The sequence below is a fragment of the Eumetopias jubatus genome, unplaced genomic scaffold (assembly GCF_037043125.1).
Source record: "Eumetopias jubatus isolate StellerSeaLion01/CBP00866 unplaced genomic scaffold, mEumJub1_p1.0 scaffold_7, whole genome shotgun sequence".
In the NCBI taxonomy this organism is placed as follows: Eukaryota; Metazoa; Chordata; class Mammalia; order Carnivora; family Otariidae; genus Eumetopias; species Eumetopias jubatus.
In genome coordinates this window covers 13,340,148-13,354,077 of record NW_028274813.1, presented here as the reverse complement: position 1 = coordinate 13,354,077, position 13,930 = coordinate 13,340,148, and the positions used below count along the sequence as shown (strand labels likewise).

Here is a 13,930-nt window from a genome sequence, read left to right as displayed (position 1 = left end):
AAATCCTGACTTCTCTGTCACCTCCGTACCTGCCTGGCGGGTAATCTACAGACACACTTCACTCTCTGTCAGTGAGGAGCCTCTGGTTTCTGCACCGAGTGATAATAATCACATCAGAGCTTAGGAAGGTCATTTGGGGGGCCGGGGGAAGGTTGTGCAATCAGAGTGGAGACAGACCAGGAATAAAGTGCATAGAATGGTCCAGGGACTTAAGAACCAAGAAATGTGTCTGAGTAGGAAGCAGCAAAGACAGGCCACCCAAGGAAGGGGGTGGGATGGCTGGTCAGGCGTAGGGACTGAAGGAGGCCTCCAAAGTCTCTGGGGGCAAACCCGTGGCAGAGAAGATCCTTGTGTATGCACATGTGTGCACACGTGTGTGTTTATGAAAGAGAAAGAGAAAATTTTTAGAATAAAAGGAGAATGTGGAAGAAAGGTTTTTTTTTTTTAATGAGCTTGGAAAGGAACATGGTGGGCTTGAGGTGTCATGTGGTGACTTACTAGAGGTAATTAGAGACAAACTGGGGCCTCAAGAGAAGATCTAACAAAAGACATACATTTGAGCTGAAAGAAATTAAAGGCGTAACAACATGGATGGACCTTGAGTACGCGATGCTCAGTGAAATAAGTCAGTCACAACAAGATAAATATCATGATTCCAGTTGTATGAGGTACTTAGAGCAGTCAAAATCATAGAGACAGAAAGTAGGATGGGGGTGCCAGGGGCAGGGGAGGGAGCGTTTCATGGGGACAGAGTTCCAGGTTTACAAGCTGAAAGCATCCTGGAGATAGAGGGTTCTGATGACTGCACGACACTGAGGCTGTGTTTCACGCCACCCAACTGCACACTTTGAAATGGTTAAGGTGGTAAGATATGTATTTTGCCACAAGAAAGGTAACTGGGGAAAAAGTACATTTGAGAAAACAGCTAACACCATCAGGAGAGGTTGGAGAACATGAGAGGAGTGCTTGCAGGAAGGGCAGCTGGGGCAGGGCCTTGGGAAGCATCTCAGCTTCAGGGCCAGGAAAGGAGACGCGCACGGGGTCTCAGGGTGGAGACAATGAGAGGGTCAGGGCGCTGGAGGTCCAGAGGCCCCGGGCCAGGCAGCGGGCGGCCGAGCTCCGGGAACACGGTTCTGGGGCGCACTGGAGGGCACCACCCGGGGAACAGAGAAAAGAAGGTGAGCAGTGAAGGACAGGATGTGTGAAGCACACGCCTGCGGGAGGAAGACCGGAGGCTTACGCTATCTTTCCAAGGAGGCAACCTGAGCCCAACGAGCAGACAAGGCCCCTGGTATAAGGCCTTCTCTTCAGAAGACAGGCTCTAGAAGCTGAAGAGGAGAGCGCCTTCCTGGCTGTCCCACCCAGCCACTGTCTTCTCGGCAAAGGTGGGATGAAGTGGGCGTGGGAGCAGAGAAACGGAATAGGGCTGGGAGTTTTCGGAAAAGCTCTAAACAACTCCACCCTGTGGGGACAGAACGCTGACATCAGGGTCACCTTGCGGACTGGGGTGTCGGGCGCTGGCGTCTGCAGCACGGGGGCTGCCAGTTCTCCCTAGTGATGCTCTGTAGCCAGCCCGGGGCAGAGGGGGAGCGACAATGGAAGTCTCAGGACTAATGGATGGACACACAGGGAGGGGCAGGGGGCTGGGGGATGCAGGAGCCACAGAGAGGGCGACAGACTGCAGGAAATGATAAAGGCGGGGTGAGGAGGTGGGAGAGAATTTTGGGTGATATTTACATAGAAGTTCCCAGCAAACAGTATGCTAGCTGGTTGATTGTGAAAACCTGCCCAAACAGAAATATTTTAAAAAGTGAAGTAGTTAGCATTTAATAAGCACCACATATGTGCCTAGTGATGGTGGGATGGGCATCTGCAGATCCCAAGCAAGAAGAACACTTAGTCCCTCATTTTGATCACACTGGCAACGTGCTTAGCCAAGATCTGTGGACATGTGACTTCATTCTGGACGATGTGATGTCAGCAGAGGCCGCTGGGGGAGCCTCCAGCAGGGGTGTCTAAGAGGAGGGCTGTCCCAGCTGGCACACACTCTGCCCTCAGCCCTGGCAAGAGTATGAGAATGACAGCCATTCTCTAGAATGTCTAAGCAAAAAGAGAGAAAGCGCTGGGTCCCGGAGGCCGTGATGTGCTGTGGCTGTGACTGCAGCCTTTCCCCAGACTTGTTGTCATAGGGGGAGAAATTCACTCCTATTTGGTTAAGTCACTGTGAGCTGGTTTTGTTAATTACATCTGGTTACATCCCTCACTAACACAGACACTAAACGGCAGAGCTGGGATCTGAACCTGACCCCAGAGCCCTCTAAACAGCTCTACTATACTGACAAGAACAGGGAGCCCTTAAGAAGCACCTTGGAAATAAAAACTAAAGCCTCTTGATGAAAAGATCAAGTAGGCAAGATGCACAGAGGGGAGACCTAATCCAGGTGTGAGGTGGAAGGGGCTGGCAAGGAGTGGGGGATGACGGGTGCTATGGAGAGAGCACCAAGTGACGAAAAGCCAACAGTACTTGGAAACTGAGTCGGGGGATGAGGGACGGTGGGAGAGGAGGGACCAGGAACCGTGATCACGTAGGTGGAATTAGGCAAAGGAGCCAGTGTGTGGAGGACGTAGATGACGATCAAAAATGAGGTTTGTCCTAAAAGCTCTATGCAACCAGCTCATTGCAATATAACCACTAAGTACTTAAATATATACACAGAAACATTTAAATGTTTAAATGCTTTTCTTCCCCCTATTGCTAGGAGGAATGATAAATATCAACTGTTTTCCCAATAAACAAAAGGAGCTCAGCCGCTGACAGCCTGTTCTGAATCAGAAAGCTAGATGCTATAAATAAGTGTGCACCCTTATTTTCTTTTGTGCCAAAGGCTAACACACTCATTATACTCACTGATAAACACTTTCTGGAAGCCTAATTGGTATAGAGCTCCAATCCATGTTCTATCAGCCATGGTACCAGGAAACTCCAGAGACTCTTGGGGCTATGAGGGAACTTGAGAAATATCCAGTTGAGGTCCCAAAAGGAAAAGACATTTGTCACTTTGGCTTCCTCTCACCTCAAAACTCTTCTGATTTTTTTGTTTTGGGAGTTGGGGGTATACCCTAGGAGGAAAGCAGCTACTCCACCTGCCAGTAATAAAGCTTGAAGGAAGGAAGGAGCGTGTCACGTGACCCAGGCAGAGCCAGTCAGACGCTCCTGCCAGAGCCCCGCCTCTGGAGCAGGGAGGGAAGCGCTGGGATGTTTTTCCCTGTGGCCGGGCCTGGGGGCCACAAGGGCAGCAGGGTCGGTGGAGGCCCTTGAGCCAGGGGTGTCCTCCCAAACCTTGGGACCTTGCCTTCTTAATTTCTGCTCACGCCCATTCTTCAGTCTTCTCTGGATTCTGTTAGCAGTACACATGGATGAATGCCTTTTCTGCTTGGGTGAACTAGTCGGTTTGACTACCTACAACCACGGCCCTGAAGGTACACCCAGTCATGTGCTTTAGGCTCTTGCAAACGACCCCTGCCTCCTAGCCCCCAAGTAGTTGTACAATTTCTGCCCGAGAAGCTTGCCAAAGAGGGAATTCAGAACCTGAACAGCAGCTAGAAGTCGGGCACCACCACAGACTGAGTGTGTGGATTTGGGCAAGCCGATTAACCTCTCTATATCCAGATTCCTCACTGTAAAGTGGGAAATATAATAGTAATTAATGGAGAGAGTTATCAGGAAGATTAAATTAGTTAATACATATAAGCAATAAGAACAGTACCTCAGATATGGGCTACTAAGTATTAGATAAAGGTTAGCTATTAGCTGTTTTTGAAAATTTAATATTCTTATAATTAAGAAAGAAACTGTAGAATACCTATCACTTTATCTAAATTTAATAAAAATTTTAATATGAAAGTTCAAATTTATAATATATCAGAAATCATTACTTACTTTACAAAGTGCTTCCTCATCTTAGAAAAGGATTCAATATGAGAACCTTGAAAATAGTACTCGATTTTACAGAACCACACTAGAATATATGTTAATTATTTATTTCTTTAACAAGTGGTATGGACTGAATGTCTGTGTCCCACATTCATGTTGCAACCTAATCCCCAGTATGATGGTGTTAAGAGGTGAGGCCTCTGGGAGGTGATAAGGTCGTGAAGGTGGAGGCGTCAGGAATGGGATTAACACCATCATAAAAGAGGAGAGATGCCTTGCCCCCTCCACCATGGGGGGACACAGCGAGAAGCCCACAGTCTGCAGCCTAGAAATGGGCCCTCACCAGATATCCAATCCGTTGGAGCCATGATCTTGAACTTTTGGCCTCCAGAACAGTAAGAAATAAATGCATCTTGTTTATAAGCCCCCCAGTCTGTGGTATTTTGTCAGAGCAGTTTGAATGGACTAAGACAATAAGCCTTTGGATAACACTGACTATGTAGCCCAGGAGCTATTCTTTTTTTCTTTTCTTCTTTTTTTAAGATTTCTTACTTACTCATTTGAGAGAGAGTGAGAGAGAGCACAAGCAGGGAGAAGAGTCAGAGAGAGAGGGAGAAGCTGACTCCCCGTTGAGCAGAGAGCCCGATGTGGGGCTTGATCTCAGGACCCTGGGATCATGACCTGAGCCAAAGGCAGATGCTCAACTGACCTCGCCAGGAGCCATTTCCAATTGCTTTACAAGAACTGCCCCGTTGCTTGTCCTAACAACCCTACAAGGATAAGCAGCTACTTTTACGGTCCTCCATTTACAGACGAGGACACTGGAGCACAGACTCCAGTCTGGGGTCCCCCGCGTGACTATGTGGGGTGTCAGTGTGTTGGTGGAAGAGGCAGGACCTGAATCCGGGCAGTCTGGTTCCAGAGTCGGGGCTCTGCGCCACGATACTTGGCTGTCTCTGCAACTTTAATTACAGACATGTCACTCATGCTTAACTTACCAGGCCCACTCATGCTGCATAAAGCAAACTATAGCTAAATAAAAGGCCCCTAAAAATGCCACATGTTCCCTGAACTATTTTGGGGATTCAGCAGTATTTTTTACTGCTAATGGGGCCCTTGCTCCCATGGCCTCTTTGGGATCCCCGAGGCTACAAAGCACTCAGGCCTTTCCAGCTTGCAGAATTTTTGAGAAACCTCACAGACCCCATGAAACCCACTGGCACCACAGCCAATATCAAAGGCGCTAAGGTTGCGTCACTCAGGCATTTCCCCTCTGCTGCCATGTCGTTCACGGTTTGGACCTCCTTCCCATAACTAAGACAACCCATAACCCATAGTAAGTCACAGGTGTGTCATAAAGAGAGTCTGGAAAGACAGGCTAACAACTACAAATTCGCGCTTCACCCCCAGTTCTGAGGTGTTTGAGCTCTGGCATCACAGCCGACGGCCCTGTCCTCCTGGGGCTCTTGGCATCTTATAAATAGTGATGACTCGCTGGCTCTGGGAAAGTGCCCAGAGAGCTCCAGGTGCTTCTGAAAGCCCAATGCCAAGCATACCACTCAGATTATATAGCATGTCCTTCCCTGTGTTCCCGTAAACCCCGAGAGTATACAGCCCCTCAGCAGCTCAGGTCAACATACCCCGGTAACAACATACCCCAGTAACTCTCCCAGAGAACACATCTGAGAATAAAAGGCACTTGGGTTGACCCTGGAGGCATTTGCTATCCACAGCTTCGGCTCCTTATATGGCATGTTTGCTCACCCAGTTCCGACTACCCCTTTCAAACACCCTAATCATCTCTGTATAGGACAAAGGAAAATTTTCCAGCTTTGATGGAGTGGTGGAGATTGCAATCAGAATATATGCTGTAAAATGAAGTAAAATAAAATAAAATAGAAACATTCACATTTCTGTAAGGGCTCCGGTCTGAAAGAAGGACCAATAAAGTGGACTTTTGAGAACATGTGGGTGTAACGTGCACTGGGGGCAGCAGGGAAGAGGCTGCTTCCGGTCCCACGTAGCTGGTGGCCGGGAAGGCGACAGCAGTGGCAGGAGGCCAAGTGAGAGCAGTCACGTGGTGAAGGCACAGGCCCTGGAGTCCAGAGCCCGGGCTTTACCCAAACTCCCTACTCACCAGCCATGGGTTGTCGCCTCTGGCTGCTGAGTAGGGAGTCTGACCTAACATGTCAAATGTTTAGAAGGGTGTCTGCCACAGCAGATGCTGAGGGGCTCGGGCTCTGAGGGGGAATGAAGGGGAAAGAGAAGAGCCCTGGGAATGACGCAGGGGTGCCGGTGGGTGGCAAAGGAAGGACGGAACGGGAGACACGGCAGCGGGATTTCAGCCCTTTCTTGCTTGCGGTGTCCAGTGGAGAGGCGGCAGTGTGGCCTGGCCAGAGGGACACGGGACAGATGCCTGGGTCACGCACACCAGGCAGTGGTGACATCCCTGAGCCACTTCCCTTGTGAGAAAAGAAGGGGCTGTGGTGTTATTTCTACCGGGAAAGACAGGTCCATTCACCGTCATCACACTTCTGCCACCTCACTAAATCCCAGATGACGTTCATGTAATGCCACAAATATTTGGTAGAACAATAATTAGACTCTAAATGACATCCTAATCATTTGAGTGAGGTCGTCAAAATGCCACTTGCAACAATGTTGTTCCCTTCTGGGAGCAAGAGCTCCTCCTTTCTGGTCTCTTATTTTGGCTTTTCAGAGACCAGCCACTTCTGAGGGGGCTCCAGGAATGAGAAGCTCTTTTGGCACAAGAAGGGACTTAGCAATTACCTTCCTAGTCCCCAAATCCCAATTACATGAACTGGGTGCGTGGCCATGGAGCTGGACACTAAGCACAAGCAAGAAAAAGCCAAAGCCTATTTTTGGAATTCAAGAGTGAGAGTCAGCAGCCAACACCCAGGGGGGAGGGAGGGGACAGGAATAAAATAATCAAATACCCCTCAAATTCAGCCTGGAGCTTATATCTAAAATCCATCAGTATTAAAATAGAACAAATAACACAGCAAACTGTCTTCATTATTCATCCCTGTGGGCAGGTTGGCCATGTCCTAAAAGTTCTTGTAACAGAGATCCTTCAGTTCATGGGGAAAATTTTCTTTTCTACATCATATATCCTTAATGAGTTAGTTGATAAATGCAATCCTTTGCAGTTATGTAAAATTGTGTTTTTTTTTTAACTTTAACATGGTACATAGATAATATTTCATGTCTTTACTTTTAGCAGTGAAAACCTAAGCAATTGGGACATTTTGGACCACTATCTGTAGGAGAGTGCCCGGCCTCGTTCTTACTTTACAGATGGGGAAACTAAGACCCAGAGAGAAGACAGGACCCGCCCAGGGTGACAATGGCAGACCTGAAATCCGAGCTCTGGTGCTCAGTTCTGAGCCTCTGTTTCTAAATTAACTAAAAATAAAAGTACACATGATAGTGGAGTTTGAGAGATCTACTCAACAAGAGTCTGGGTCCAGGAAAAGTTTCTAAAAGTCATGCTTATGGGACTCTCAGCTACAAACAAAAGTCTCCCCGCCACCGCCCCAGGTTTTGAGGAAACAGATGATGCCCGTCAAATCTTAATAAGATTTCTCCTCTGAAATGAGAAATAAAATAGAGCAAACCCCACGTCCGTGCCCCTCTCCATTTATCTTTCTCCTTTAAAACACCAATACTGATCCAAGCAAAGGTTTCTCAAAGCTTTATTGCTTTGGCAAATGCTGAAATTAAAGGACACCACTGCCTCTGGCCATGGTGGGAGGAGTAGAGAGTGGGCTGTTTTTCAAAGGTCACGGACTTTATTACAGAATTTGAATGCTGGACGCCATCCTCTGGCACGCTCTCTGCTCAACGATATGTTGAGCAACTCGATCAAGTTTGCCTAGCGAGGGAAGGGTCTCCAGGGTCCTACTTAAATGCTATTCCATCTGCCGCTGTGCTGATGTAGCTGCTCCTTGTTATTCTTGCAAAATGAATCACTAAATTCAAGAACCGGGTGTTTCATTCGTCTACCACCTCCTCCTCCACTGCCTCTCACCTTGGGTCTTCATCTGTTCTCAGTCCTCCTGCCCCGGCTGGGGGCACTGGGTGTTCGCCCTTCAACTTCGGCTGCTGCTTTGCCCATGCAGGGATGGAGGGAGGGAAGTGAGGAGTCAAGGTAACAGCGACACAGGGGCGTGTCACACACAAAACAGGTGCTCAGTGAATGCTTGAATGAAGGGAGATCCAAGTGAGGATCCATTCTTCCGGATACCCTTTAAGGGGGCCACCCGAACAAGAGAGCACGTGGGGAGAGGACCCACAAAATGCTGAGAATCTGAGGTTAATGCACGTGGCCTGAGCGCCAAATCTGACCCACAGCTTGTTGTCAGAGTCCAACAGCTAAGAGTCATTTCATAGATGAACATTTGCCAGCAGTTGGATGACCGGAAATACTGACTTTGAGCCCAAACTGAGTGAAATGTTATCCCCCAGAACCATCCCATTCTTCTCATTGGTGGACCCATATTACAGAAAGTTGTACTCACTACTGTATTTTGAATTTAATCAGTAAAAATTCTGTGAAATTTCTTTCCTCTCTTGTCATACCTACACCATATCCTTGATTTTGCCTCTTGGTTCTCAAAGCCTAAAATATTTAGTGTCTGGCTCTCTTTATAGAAAAGCTTGCCAACCCCCAAACTAAAGGAATGGGATACTTTGTGCTAAAGGGAAGAAGGCAATATAACAGTTGTCTTCAATCTGATGGGTTGCCACTGAGGCAGAACTGGACTTGCCCTGTTGTTCCAAAGAGACAGAATAGGGGGGAGTTTCAGGAGACGAACTTCAGATCCATCCTTTCTAATAACCAGAGAAGAATAGAATGGTATGTACTATAGACCAAGAGCTGTGCTGGCTATTTTATACCTATTGTCTCAGCAAGCTTCATAACTATCTCTGAGGTGGAAGCCCGGAGTGGCTCTTTCCAAAATCACAAGCTAGGGAAGAGTCGTGCCAGGATTTGAACTCAGATATGCTTTGACTCCAAGGCTGGTTTTTTCCACTATTCAATGAAAGACCCTACTAACGGTCAAGCATTATCTGCCAGGGTAATCACAGAGGGACATTTACTTGAAAGAGCAGACTGTCAACACCACTGATAAGAACGGTAACATGCACTGTGCATACACTCTCGCTTCAATCCTTACAATAACCCTCAGAGGTAGGTCCTATCATTATCTGTATTTTCCCCATAAGGGGACAGGTTTAGGGAGGTAAAGGAATCTGCCCAAGTTCATACTCAGCATGTAAAGCAGCAGAAATGAGATTCAGACGAAGATCTGATATCTGAACATGAGACATTGTTAGGAGCACAACATTATCCAAATGATCCACAGAATCAATACAATCTCTATGAAAATTCTAACAGTTTCTGCAAAATTTTGCAGAAATGGAAAAGCAATCTTCAAATTCATGTGGACTTGCAAGGGGCCCTGAATAGAGCAAAAACAATCTTGAAAAAGAGCAAAGAGGGAGACTCACACTTCTTGATTTCAAAGCTTATAACAAAGCTACAATAATCAAAACTGTGTGGTACTGGCATAAGGATAAACCTATAGACCAATGGAATAGAACTGAAATCCAAGGAACAAACCCACACATCTACAGTCAACTGATTTTTGACCAGGGTGCCCAGTCCATTCAAAGGAGAAAGAATGGTCTCTCAACAAATGTTGTTAGGACAACTGGATTTCCAAATGCAAACAATGAAGTTGAATCCCTACTTAAAATACAGAAATTAACTCAAAATGGATCAACATACTAAATATAAGAGCAAAAACCATAAAATTCTTACAGGAAAACATAGGAGTATATCTTCATGACCTTGGATTTGGCAATGGATTCTTAGATATGACACCAGATGCATGAGCAACAAAAGAAAAAAAATTGACATAGAGAACTAAAAGCTTTTGTGGATAAAAGGACATTATCAAGAGAATGGAAAGACAGCCTACAAAATGGGGTAAATATTTACAAATCATATCTGTTAAGGGTTTATTACCCACAATAAACGAAGAACTCCCATAACTCAAGAACAGAAAGACAAACAACCCAAATTAAAAATTGGTGACGGTCTTGAATAGGTATTTCTCCAAACAAGACACATAAATGGCCAAAAAGCACATGAAGAGCTATTCAACATCACTAGTCATTAGGGAAATGCAAATCAAACCCACAATGAAATACCATTTCACACCTACTAAGATGGCTATGACAAAACAAAACAAAACAAAACAGAAGTAAAAAGTATTGGCGAGGATGTGGAGAACTTGGAACTCTTGTGCCTCGCTGTTGGGAATGGAAAATGGTGCAGCTGCTGTGAAAAATAGTTTGGTAGTTCTTTAAAAAGTTAAACACAGAATTACCATATGAGCCAGCAATTCCACTCTTGGATGTATACTTAAAAGAACTGAAAACAGGAACTCCAGTATGTGCACGCCAGTGTTCATTGCAGCATTATTCACGATAGTCAAAAGGTGGAAACACTACATGTGTCCACCAATAGAAGGATGGATAAACAAAATGTGGCATACACATACAAGGGAAAATTATTCAGCCAAAAAAGGAATGAAGTCTGATACATGCTATCAGATGTGTTATCACAACAGAGTGGAGCCTCAAAAACATGGGGCTAGGTGAAATAAGCCAGACGTAAGACACAACTACTGCATGCTTCCATTTAGGTGATGCCAACTCACAGAGACAGAACGGAGATGAGAGGTTACCAGGTTAGGGAGGGAGGAGGGAATAGGGAGCTACTGTTTGATGGGTAAGGAGTTGCTGTTTGGGGTGATGGAAAATTTGGAAATAGTCATGAAGGCTGTACCATATTGTGAATGTAATCAATGCCACTGAATTGTACACCTTTTAAAAAGGTTAAAATGGCATATTAAAATTCATTGAGGGCCATAAAAAGGGAGAAACGATACTTAACTTCCACGATAGTGGAAACGTAGGTGCCAGTGGTCATGTCAATAGCTGAGATGCTTTGGGACAGGCCTGCCATGCAGGGTCCTGGTCCCTGCTGGGTGACTCCCAAAGCTGGACCAGAGTTGGGATCTGTACAGTGCTCTGCCCCACAGTGGGCCCAGCTCTTCCTCTGTTACCTATTTCCCAGCTACATGACCTTTACCCTCTGGGCCCACCTGGGGAAGACCTACTCATTGCATATCCAGGGAAAGTTTATCTCAAAAATCAAAGGAAAGGTAGTGGGACGAGAAGGTACATTGGCTTTGAAGCACTGGTTTATTCAGCAGGTTTTTACTGAACATCTACCATGAACTAAATATTCTGCCTTCATCTCTCAGAAGGTCAGGTCACACCGACCCCTCCTAGGGAGCTTGGCACCCAGGTCAAAGCTGGGCTTCTACAGCCCGAGTGGGGCTGCACGAAACACCAAACCCTAATAGAAACTGACAAATGGTAGGCCTGTTAAGCAGACTTAGACGTTCAAGTGTTTTTCACAATGCTCCCTGATTAAATAAGTGTTTGGGTTAGGAATGTGTAAATGTCCCTTTGGTACAAGCACTAGCCAGACAGTTCTACCCACAGAACTATAATGTTGTTGAGATTTACCATAAACAAATGAATATGAGTTCAACAGGGAAGATAAAAATATCATTTCTGTCTCTAAAGCTGCCATAGCTATGTAGAGGGGACACATACAGCCTTCTAGAGGGACCCCAGAACATTCTGTCAAAATGGAGCCATTAATAGTCAAATTCAAGAAACAAACCTACTTAGCAGTTTGGGTTCATTCTAAAAAACAGAGGAAGCAGTGCTTTGCTGCTTTACTTTTAATAGCATGGGTTGTCATGCCAACTAGTGCTGCTATTTAAATTGAAGGGGGAAGAAAGAAGTGTTCCTTCCTACACAAACCTTTCAGCAGGGCTCACAATTAGTCTTTTAAAAACACGAAAACTCATTGCACTGGAGATATGGTAAACATTGTGCTTATATTTAAACCTGTCGGAATGAGGATGTGATAAACCTCTGGTTTGTATTTCCTTTGTACAATGCTCCTTGCCCAGTATCTGGCTGCGTGGTGCCCTAAAAAGAAGAAAGGCATTCTGTGGGCATGTGCCAAGGCAGCCGATCTTGGGATGGGAGAGGAACCGTCCATTCGGAATAAACACCACTGAAGAAAGAGACAGAGACGACAGTTTTCTCACCAGAGTGGCTCTGCTCCCTCATGGAAGGCACAGTTCCTAAAAGGCTGGGTCTGCACCATGCTGCAGGACACACCAGAGGTGTCAACGACAGTGGGAGAGAAGATGACAAGATGCGCTAGGCACCGTGGCAGAGGGGCCCCGTCCTTCCCCCCGTCAGTGTAGGAGTGCCGAGGGGCCCAGCTCAGCCGGGGAGGCGAGCCAGCAGAAGGAGAACATGCTGTGTCTGATGTGGTGTGTTGATGTTGTCTGGGGACAAGAGAAGGCAGGAAAGTCTGAGGCAGGGGAAGGACGTAAGGCGTCTTCTCTCCCAACAGCCTGGCCATTGTTAACTTCTGTTTCTAAAAGGATCCAGCTGGTATAAAGGAAGATCTGTGCAGCGTCGCTGAGGCAGGGGGGACCTGCTCACGGACCAGCCGAAGGGGTCCTGTCCCAAGACGTTGGGGGGCTGACAACCTGGCCCCATGCTTTCTGTTCAGCATTCTCTCTTACCTCTCTTCCGTGAGAGCAAGCCATTGGCTCCCGGATCCTCGGGCCTCATGCCCTCGTACCCCCAGGGTCTTGAGGATGAAGGTGTCTCTCTGCTGTGAGACTTTCTGATTCCTATCGGCCCTTGATGCACCAGCACTTTCTCCTCTCCCAAGGGCACCCCAACCTCTTAAATGTGGCTGCAAGCCCCCCGGTCCGTTCACCTGAAAGGAACACACCTTGCACTCACCAGTCTTCTCTAATCAGTTGTCTTTTCGTGTCTTTCTGTTTCATCTCCAACCAGACTGGAAGTTTCTGGAAGCCAAAAAGACCTTCTTCTTTGTGCTTCCCCTGTGCCCGGCAACTCCTGGGCATATGCTGGTGGGAACAGCGCAGCAGCATCCAGCTGCCATGTAATGAGCTCCACTCCGTATCACGTAGCAAGTGTCGGGCTCTGTCCTGAGTACCTTACCTAGTTTAACGAATAGCCTCACAATGATCTGAGATAGGTATGGCTACTGTCCCCATTTTACAGAAGGGAAAACCAAGGCATAAGGGGTTAACAACTTGCCAGGATCACACAAGTGTAATCTGTGAGTGGCAGACCCAGATTCCAAAACCAAGCCCCCGAACACAAGGGCCAGGGCTCAGGACACGCTAGGTTGCTGACCTGGGTTTGGGGGCTGTTCTCAGACAGAGATGGGGTGGAGTGCCAATGGAGGGGAGAAAAATGAGTGGGAATATCTACAATAGCACACATATGACACTACCTCATTCCTTGAAACTTGCATAAATGTACGTGCATTTACTCATAAAGAGACACATGCAAAGATGGTCTCAACGATGTCAAGGGGTAGTCTACCTCAGGAGGGCGGGACTCTAAGTGACATTTATTTCCTTTTCCATACTTGTCTGTATTGTTTAATGCTTCAAGGAGTCTGCAAGGTGCTGCATGTTGCAAAAAAGATAACCGATGAGGTCACTTTCATTATGGGAGGAAAAGGAAAACAAAACAAAAGAAAAAGAAAAAAAAGCGGGAGATGGGAAGAAGAGCCATCAAACGTTTCTGCACAGAAGGGTGGCGGCCACTCTTGGTGTCTCAGAAAGATCACTTTGGCCACCATGCAGGAGGCGGAGACAGAGACTGACTATACGACCATGATGAATGACAGCAATGACAATCACTCGCACTCACGGGGCCCCCAGAAGTAGCACAGGAAGTTTAAAATCCAGCTGTCCCCACAGAAGCACTGCTCCCCAGAGTCAAATGCCCACCACCAGATAAATGGGTGAACGAACTGTGCTG

General features: G+C 46.8%; 1 protein-coding gene across 4 annotated transcripts in view; it reads right to left on the bottom strand.

The window, feature by feature from the left end:
- The window catches only part of TTC7B (tetratricopeptide repeat domain 7B), a 248,846-nt gene that overhangs the window by 107,267 nt on the left and 127,649 nt on the right, over positions 1–13,930 (bottom strand). The window lies entirely within an intron of this gene.